The sequence below is a fragment of the Stenella coeruleoalba genome (genome assembly GCF_951394435.1).
Source record: "Stenella coeruleoalba genome assembly, contig: scaffold_92, whole genome shotgun sequence".
NCBI classification, from domain to species: Eukaryota; Metazoa; Chordata; class Mammalia; order Artiodactyla; family Delphinidae; genus Stenella; species Stenella coeruleoalba.
Genome location: NW_027645961.1, coordinates 991,003 through 1,000,639, shown reverse-complemented (window position 1 = coordinate 1,000,639; position 9,637 = coordinate 991,003). Strand labels below are relative to the sequence as shown.

The 9,637-nt window shown below is 43.6% G+C and overlaps 1 long non-coding RNA gene across 1 annotated transcript in view; it reads left to right on the top strand.

Moving 5' to 3' along the window:
• Nucleotides 1-3,249: 3,249 nt before the first annotated feature.
• LOC307181430 overlaps nucleotides 3,250-9,637 on the top strand; it is a 629,793-nt gene continuing 623,405 nt past the window's right edge. Inside the window, exons 1-2 of the long non-coding RNA XR_013826760.1 lie at nucleotides 3,250-3,335; nucleotides 7,994-8,075. This is a non-coding gene — a long non-coding RNA (uncharacterized lncRNA). The remainder of the gene's footprint in view (nucleotides 3,336-7,993; nucleotides 8,076-9,637) is intronic.

The window sequence follows — 9,637 nt, the reverse complement described above, 5'->3', positions numbered from 1 at the left end:
TTTGGAATGCAGTTCCTGTGTAACCAAGTTTACATTCCGTGTATTAGTGATATCTTATGATGTTTCTTTTTCTGTGTGACTTATTTCAGTTAGAATCATCGTACCTGAATCCACTCATTATGCTGCTATGGGCCTGATGACATAGATTTAATTGCTGAGTGATACTGCATTGTACGTAAGTACCACAAGTTCTTTATCCATTTTTCACTTTCTGTGATATTGAACTTGTACGGTAAACGAGGTTCTTGTAAACGGAGGCGTCCCAAACTTTGGGGTGGCTGTGTCTTTTTGATTTTAATTTCCCTAAGCTATAGGACCATAAGTGGAAGTGCCCTAGGCTCTGTTGCTTTGTTTTTCAGATGTTTCAGGAAACACCATACACTTCTCCTGAGTGGTTGTTGGCAATTTACATCCCGCCCATCAGCATAACAAGGCTCCCAGTTCTCCATGGCCTGTCCTGCCTTTCTGGATTTTACACTTTTTTCAGATGGCCCTTTTGACCGGGGGGAAGTGAGACTTCATTGTAGTGCAGATTTCCTTTGCAAGCTTGCTTGGTTGGCCAAAAAGAGCGTATGCGTTTTTTCCTGAATATATTCAGGAAAAAACGCATACGCCCTTTTTGGCCAAGTGCATCATTGTGGACGTTCTGCCTCTTTTCCTATGCTTTCAATGCAATTCCAGTCTACCTCCTGAAATCGGTTTCCTGCAATTCTGCCCCGCTTTCAAGTCCTCTTGGCAGCCTTACTTCAGTCTATTTTTGGACGATAGCTGTCATTTATAACTCTGCAGGTTTGTGAATTACAGTGCCCCTGAGCTCGTTTCTTCAACTCGCTTTCTTTTGAGCTGGCCGCAACACCGCAGGATGACTTCAGGCCCTAATCTGGTTCCGGCCCGGCATGCTGAGCCTTTGGTTAATTCCTCTTCCTGGTGGGAAATGAGAGTTAAATTTGCCCGTCCAGACACCTCCAGCTAGCCTCTCATTGGTTCTCGCTATTCCTGTTCATCTTCCGCAGAAATTGCAAACTGGGCCAAACAGGAGGTTAAAGGGACTGACTCTCCAAGTGGGGAGAGTGTTAGTAAAGTGTCTGGAATGTTGCACCCGAGTACCAGGGGAGGAAAACTGAGACATATTTGAACACGTCTCCCGATCACATGGTTGATCATACTCTAGGTTCCACATGCATGTTTTAGCTGAAGGAAGAATACCTTAAACCTGGAGAGTTGAGACCCGTGGAATGGGTACCATGCAATATGACTTCAAAGGGTCTTCATTTGCTCACCGAACCTCTCCAATCCTATCACTGCTGCGTTTATGCCCCTGTACACATGCTTGATTCTCTTTCGGAGACATAGCAATCCATAGGTTTTAAGATATTTACTAGTCATGTACATTCTTAGGCGTTTAATATGGGGTGTTGAGTCCATTTCGTTGAGCAAGGAGTAGCTCTTGTCTATTCCATATTTGGCTTAAGGAACTTTATCTGTGCTCATTTCAATCTCTGGTTTTATGCAGCACCCCAACTCACCTTTACCCTTAAGCAAGAATAAGTTGGTTTTCTAAATTTGTGACCCTGTTCTGTTCTGTAATTCAGTTGTTGTGTAGCCAAGTTTACATTCCGTGTATTACTGATATCTTATGATGTTTCTTTTTCTGTGTGACTTATTTCAGTTAGAATCATCATACCTGAATCCACTCATTGTGCTGCTAAGGGCCTGATGACACAGATTTCATTGCTGAGTGATATTGCTTTGTAAGTAAATACCACAACTTCTTTATCCATTTTTCACTTTCTGCGATGTTGAACTTGTACTGTAAACGAGGTTCTTGTAAACAGAGCCGTTCCAAACTTTGGGGTGGCTGTGTCTTTTTGATTTTAATTTCCCTAAGCTATAGGGCCATAAGTGGAAGTGCCCTAGGTTCTGTTGCTTTGTTTTTTAGTTGTTTCAGGAAACACCATACACTTCTCCCGAGTGGTTGTTGGCAATTTACATCCCGCCCATCAGCATAACAAGGCTCCCAGTTCTCCATGGCCTGTCCTGCCTTTCTGGATTTTACACTTTTTTCAGATGGCCCTTTTGACCGGGGGGAAGTGAGACTTCATTGTAGTGCAGATTTCCTTTGCAAGCTTGCTTGGTTGGCCAAAAAGGGCGTATGCGTTTTTTCCTGAATATATTCAGGAAAAAACGCATATGCCCTTTTTGGCCAAGTGCATCATTGTGGACGTTCTGCCTCTTTTCCTATGCTTTCAATGCAATTCCAGTCTACCTCCTGAAATCGGTTTCCTGCAATTCTGCCCCGCTTTCAAGTCCTCTTGGCAGCCTTACTTCAGTATATTTTTGGACGATAGCTGTCATTTATAACTCTGCAGGTTTGTGAATTACAGTGCCCCTGAGCTCCTTTCTTCAACTCGCTTTCTTGTGACCTGGCCGCAACACCGCAGGATGGCTTCAGGCCCTAATCTGGTTCCGGCCAGGCATGCTGAGTTTTTGGTTAATTCCTCTTCCTGGTGGGAAATGAGAGTTAAATTTGCCCGTTCAGACACCTCCAGCTAGCCTCTCATTGATTCTCACTATTCCTGTTCATCTTCCACAGAAATTGCAAACTGGGCCAAACAGGAGGTTAAAGGGACTGACTCTCCAAGTCGGGAGAGTGTTAGTAAAGCGTCTGGAATGTTGCACCCGAGTACCAGGGGAGGAAAACTGAGACATATTTGAACACGTCTCCCGTTCACATGGTTGATCATACTCTGGGTTCCACATGCATGTTTTAGCTGAAGGAAGAATACCTTAAACCTGGAGAGTTGAGACCCGTGGAATGGGTACCATGCAATATGACTTCAAAGGGTCTTCATTTGCTCACCGAACCTCTCCAATCCTATCACTGCTGCGTTTATGCCCCTGTACACACGCTTGATTCTCTTTTGGAGACATAGCAATCCATAGGTTTTAAGATACTTACAAGTCAGGTACATTCTTAGGCGTTTAATATGCGGTGTTGAGTCCATTTCGTTGAGCAAGGAGTAGCTCTTGTCTATTCCATATTTGGCCTAAGGAACTTTATCTGTGCTCATTTCAATCTCTGGTTTTATGCAGCACCCCAACTCACCTTTACCCTTAAGCAAGCATAAGTTGGTTTTCTAAATTTGAGACCCTGTTCTGTTCTGTAATTCAGTTCCTGTGTAGCCAAGTTTACATTCCGTGTATTACTGATATCTTATGATGTTTCTTTTTCTGTGTGACTTATTTCAGTTAGAATCATCATACCTGAATCCACTCATTGTGTTGCTAAGGGCCTGATGACATAGATTTCATTGCTGAGTGATATTGCTTTTTAAGTAAATACCACAACTTCTTTATCCATTTTTCACTTTCTGCGATGTTGAACTTGTACTGTAAACGAGGTTCTTGTAAACAGAGCCATTCCAAACTTTGGGGTGGCTGTGTCTTTTTGATTTTAATTTCCCTAAGCTATAGGACCATAAGTGGCAGTGCCCTAGGCTCTGTTGCTTTGTTTTTTAGATGTTTCAGGAAACACCATACACTTTTCCGGAGTGTCGGTTGGCAATTTACATCCCGCCCATCAGCATAACAAGGCTCCCAGTTCTCCATGGCCTGTCCTGCCTTTCTGGATTTTACACTTTTTTCAGATGACTCTTTTGACCGGGGGGAAGTGAGACTTCATTGTAGTGCAGATTTCCTTTGCAAGCTTGCTTGGTTGGCCAAAAAGGGCGTATGCGTTTTTTCCTGAATATATTCAGGAAAAAACGCATACGCCCTTTTTGGCCAAGTGCATCATTGTGGACGTTCTGCCTCTTTTCCTATGCTTTCAATGCAATTCCAGTCTACCTCCTGAAATCGGTTTCCTGCAATTCTGTCCCGCTTTCAAATCCTCTTGGCAGCCTTACTTCAGTCTATTTTTGGACGATAGCTGTCATTTATAACTCTGCAGGTTTGTGAATTACAGTGCCCCTGAGCTCCTTTCTTCAACTCGCTTTCTTGTGACCTGGCCGCAACACCGCAGGATGGCTTCAGGCCCTAATCTGGTTCCGGCCCGGCATGCTGAGCTTTTGGTTAATTCCTCTTCCTGGTGGGAAATGAGAGTTAAATTTGCCCGTCCAGACACCTCCAGCTAGCCTCTCATTGGTTCTCGCTATTCCTGTTCATCTTCCGCAGAAATTGCAAACTGGGCCAAACAGGAGGTTAAAGGGACTGACTCTCCAAGTGGGGAGAGTGTTAGAAAAGCGTCTGGAATGTTGCACCCGAGTACCAGGGGAGGAAAACTGAGACATATTTGAACACGTCTCCCGATCACATGGTTGATCATACTCTAGGTTCCACATGCATGTTTTAGCTGAAGGAAGAATACCTTAAACCTGGGTAGTTGAAACCCGTGGAATGGGTACCATGCAATATGACTTCAAAGGGTCTTCATTTGCTCACCGAACCTCTCCAATCCTATCACTGCTGCGTTTATGCCACTGTACACATGCTTGATTCTCTTTTGGAGACATAGCAATCCATAGGTTTTAAGATACTTACAAGTCAGGTACATTCTTAGGCGTTTAATATGCGGTGTTGAGTCCATTTCGTTGAGCAAGGAGTAGCGCTTGTCTATTCCATATTTGGCTTAAGGAACTTTATCTGTGCTCATTTCAATCTCTGGTTTTATGCAGCACCCCAACTCACCTTTCCCCTTAAGCAAGTATAAGTTGGTTTTCTAAATTTGAGACCCTGTTCTGTTTTGGAATGCAGTTCCTGTGTAACCAAGTTTACATTCCGTGTATTAGTGATATCTTATGATGTTTCTTTTTCTGTGTGACTTATTTCAGTTAGAATCATCGTACCTGAATCCACTCATTATGCTGCTATGGGCCTGATGACATAGATTTAATTGCTGAGTGATACTGCATTGTACGTAAGTACCACAAGTTCTTTATCCATTTTTCACTTTCTGTGATATTGAACTTGTACGGTAAACGAGGTTCTTGTAAACGGAGGCGTCCCAAACTTTGGGGTGGCTGTGTCTTTTTGATTTTAATTTCCCTAAGCTATAGGACCATAAGTGGAAGTGCCCTAGGCTCTGTTGCTTTGTTTTTCAGATGTTTCAGGAAACACCATACACTTCTCCCGAGTGGTTGTTGGCAATTTACATCCCGCCCATCAGCATAACAAGGCTCCCAGTTCTCCATGGCCTGTCCTGCCTTTCTGGATTTTACACTTTTATCAGATGGCCCTTTTGACCGGGGGGAAGTGAGACTTCATTGTAGTGCAGATTTCCTTTGCAAGCTTGCTTGGTTGGCCAAAAAGAGCGTATGCGTTTTTTCCTGAATATATTCAGGAAAAAACGCATACGCCCTTTTTGGCCAAGTGCATCATTGTGGACGTTCTGCCTCTTTTCCTATGCTTTCAATGCAATTCCAGTCTACCTCCTGAAATCGGTTTCCTGCAATTCTGCCCCGCTTTCAAGTCCTCTTGGCAGCCTTACTTCAGTCTATTTTTGGACGATAGCTGTCATTTATAACTCTGCAGGTTTGTGAATTACAGTGCCCCTGAGCTCGTTTCTTCAACTCGCTTTCTTTTGAGCTGGCCGCAACACCGCAGGATGACTTCAGGCCCTAATCTGGTTCCGGCCCGGCATGCTGAGCCTTTGGTTAATTCCTCTTCCTGGTGGGAAATGAGAGTTAAATTTGCCCGTCCAGACACCTCCAGCTAGCCTCTCATTGGTTCTCGCTATTCCTGTTCATCTTCCGCAGAAATTGCAAACTGGGCCAAACAGGAGGTTAAAGGGACTGACTCTCCAAGTCGGGAGAGTGTTAGTAAAGCGTCTGGAATGTTGCACCCGAGTACCAGGGGAGGAAAACTGAGACATATTTGAACACGTCTCCCGATCACATGGTTGATCATACTCTAGGTTCCACATGCATGTTTTAGCTGAAGGAAGAATACCTTAAACCTGGAGAGTTGAGACCCGTGGAATGGGTACCATGCAATATGACTTCAAAGGGTCTTCATTTGCTCACCGAACCTCTCCAATCCTATCACTGCTGCGTTTATGCCCCTGTACACATGCTTGATTCTCTTTCGGAGACATAGCAATCCATAGGTTTTAAGATACTTACTAGTCATGTACATTCTTAGGCGTTTAATATGGGGTGTTGAGTCCATTTCGTTGAGCAAGGAGTAGCTCTTGTCTATTCCATATTTGGCTTAAGGAACTTTATCTGTGCTCATTTCAATCTCTGGTTTTATGCAGCACCCCAACTCACCTTTACCCTTAAGCAAGAATAAGTTGGTTTTCTAAATTTGTGACCCTGTTCTGTTCTGTAATTCAGTTGTTGTGTAGCCAAGTTTACATTCCGTGTATTACTGATATCTTATGATGTTTCTTTTTCTGTGTGACTTATTTCAGTTAGAATCATCATACCTGAATCCACTCATTGTGCTGCTAAGGGCCTGATGACACAGATTTCATTGCTGAGTGATATTGCTTTGTAAGTAAATACCACAACTTCTTTATCCATTTTTCACTTTCTGCGATGTTGAACTTGTACTGTAAACGAGGTTCTTGTAAACAGAGCCGTTCCAAACTTTGGGGTGGCTGTGTCTTTTTGATTTTAATTTCCCTAAGCTATAGGGCCATAAGTGGAAGTGCCCTAGGTTCTGTTGCTTTGTTTTTTAGTTGTTTCAGGAAACACCATACACTTCTCCCGAGTGGTTGTTGGCAATTTACATCCCGCCCATCAGCATAACAAGGCTCCCAGTTCTCCATGGCCTGTCCTGCCTTTCTGGATTTTACACTTTTTTCAGATGGCCCTTTTGACCGGGGGGAAGTGAGACTTCATTGTAGTGCAGATTTCCTTTGCAAGCTTGCTTGGTTGGCCAAAAAGGGCGTATGCGTTTTTTCCTGAATATATTCAGGAAAAAACGCATATGCCCTTTTTGGCCAAGTGCATCATTGTGGACGTTCTGCCTCTTTTCCTATGCTTTCAATGCAATTCCAGTCTACCTCCTGAAATCGGTTTCCTGCAATTCTGCCCCGCTTTCAAGTCCTCTTGGCAGCCTTACTTCAGTATATTTTTGGACGATAGCTGTCATTTATAACTCTGCAGGTTTGTGAATTACAGTGCCCCTGAGCTCCTTTCTTCAACTCGCTTTCTTGTGACCTGGCCGCAACACCGCAGGATGGCTTCAGGCCCTAATCTGGTTCCGGCCAGGCATGCTGAGTTTTTGGTTAATTCCTCTTCCTGGTGGGAAATGAGAGTTAAATTTGCCCGTTCAGACACCTCCAGCTAGCCTCTCATTGATTCTCACTATTCCTGTTCATCTTCCACAGAAATTGCAAACTGGGCCAAACAGGAGGTTAAAGGGACTGACTCTCCAAGTCGGGAGAGTGTTAGTAAAGCGTCTGGAATGTTGCACCCGAGTACCAGGGGAGGAAAACTGAGACATATTTGAACACGTCTCCCGTTCACATGGTTGATCATACTCTGGGTTCCACATGCATGTTTTAGCTGAAGGAAGAATACCTTAAACCTGGAGAGTTGAGACCCGTGGAATGGGTACCATGCAATATGACTTCAAAGGGTCTTCATTTGCTCACCGAACCTCTCCAATCCTATCACTGCTGCGTTTATGCCCCTGTACACACGCTTGATTCTCTTTTGGAGACATAGCAATCCATAGGTTTTAAGATACTTACAAGTCAGGTACATTCTTAGGCGTTTAATATGCGGTGTTGAGTCCATTTCGTTGAGCAAGGAGTAGCTCTTGTCTATTCCATATTTGGCCTAAGGAACTTTATCTGTGCTCATTTCAATCTCTGGTTTTATGCAGCACCCCAACTCACCTTTACCCTTAAGCAAGCATAAGTTGGTTTTCTAAATTTGAGACCCTGTTCTGTTCTGTAATTCAGTTCCTGTGTAGCCAAGTTTACATTCCGTGTATTACTGATATCTTATGATGTTTCTTTTTCTGTGTGACTTATTTCAGTTAGAATCATCATACCTGAATCCACTCATTGTGTTGCTAAGGGCCTGATGACATAGATTTCATTGCTGAGTGATATTGCTTTTTAAGTAAATACCACAACTTCTTTATCCATTTTTCACTTTCTGCGATGTTGAACTTGTACTGTAAACGAGGTTCTTGTAAACAGAGCCATTCCAAACTTTGGGGTGGCTGTGTCTTTTTGATTTTAATTTCCCTAAGCTATAGGACCATAAGTGGCAGTGCCCTAGGCTCTGTTGCTTTGTTTTTTAGATGTTTCAGGAAACACCATACACTTTTCCGGAGTGTCGGTTGGCAATTTACATCCCGCCCATCAGCATAACAAGGCTCCCAGTTCTCCATGGCCTGTCCTGCCTTTCTGGATTTTACACTTTTTTCAGATGACTCTTTTGACCGGGGGGAAGTGAGACTTCATTGTAGTGCAGATTTCCTTTGCAAGCTTGCTTGGTTGGCCAAAAAGGGCGTATGCGTTTTTTCCTGAATATATTCAGGAAAAAACGCATACGCCCTTTTTGGCCAAGTGCATCATTGTGGACGTTCTGCCTCTTTTCCTATGCTTTCAATGCAATTCCAGTCTACCTCCTGAAATCGGTTTCCTGCAATTCTGTCCCGCTTTCAAATCCTCTTGGCAGCCTTACTTCAGTCTATTTTTGGACGATAGCTGTCATTTATAACTCTGCAGGTTTGTGAATTACAGTGCCCCTGAGCTCCTTTCTTCAACTCGCTTTCTTGTGACCTGGCCGCAACACCGCAGGATGGCTTCAGGCCCTAATCTGGTTCCGGCCCGGCATGCTGAGCTTTTGGTTAATTCCTCTTCCTGGTGGGAAATGAGAGTTAAATTTGCCCGTCCAGACACCTCCAGCTAGCCTCTCATTGGTTCTCGCTATTCCTGTTCATCTTCCGCAGAAATTGCAAACTGGGCCAAACAGGAGGTTAAAGGGACTGACTCTCCAAGTGGGGAGAGTGTTAGAAAAGCGTCTGGAATGTTGCACCCGAGTACCAGGGGAGGAAAACTGAGACATATTTGAACACGTCTCCCGATCACATGGTTGATCATACTCTAGGTTCCACATGCATGTTTTAGCTGAAGGAAGAATACCTTAAACCTGGGTAGTTGAAACCCGTGGAATGGGTACCATGCAATATGACTTCAAAGGGTCTTCATTTGCTCACCGAACCTCTCCAATCCTATCACTGCTGCGTTTATGCCACTGTACACATGCTTGATTCTCTTTTGGAGACATAGCAATCCATAGGTTTTAAGATACTTACAAGTCAGGTACATTCTTAGGCGTTTAATATGCGGTGTTGAGTCCATTTCGTTGAGCAAGGAGTAGCGCTTGTCTATTCCATATTTGGCTTAAGGAACTTTATCTGTGCTCATTTCAATCTCTGGTTTTATGCAGCACCCCAACTCACCTTTCCCCTTAAGCAAGTATAAGTTGGTTTTCTAAATTTGAGACCCTGTTCTGTTTTGGAATGCAGTTCCTGTGTAACCAAGTTTACATTCCGTGTATTAGTGATATCTTATGATGTTTCTTTTTCTGTGTGACTTATTTCAGTTAGAATCATCGTACCTGAATCCACTCATTATGCTGCTATGGGCCTGATGACATAGATTTAATTGCTG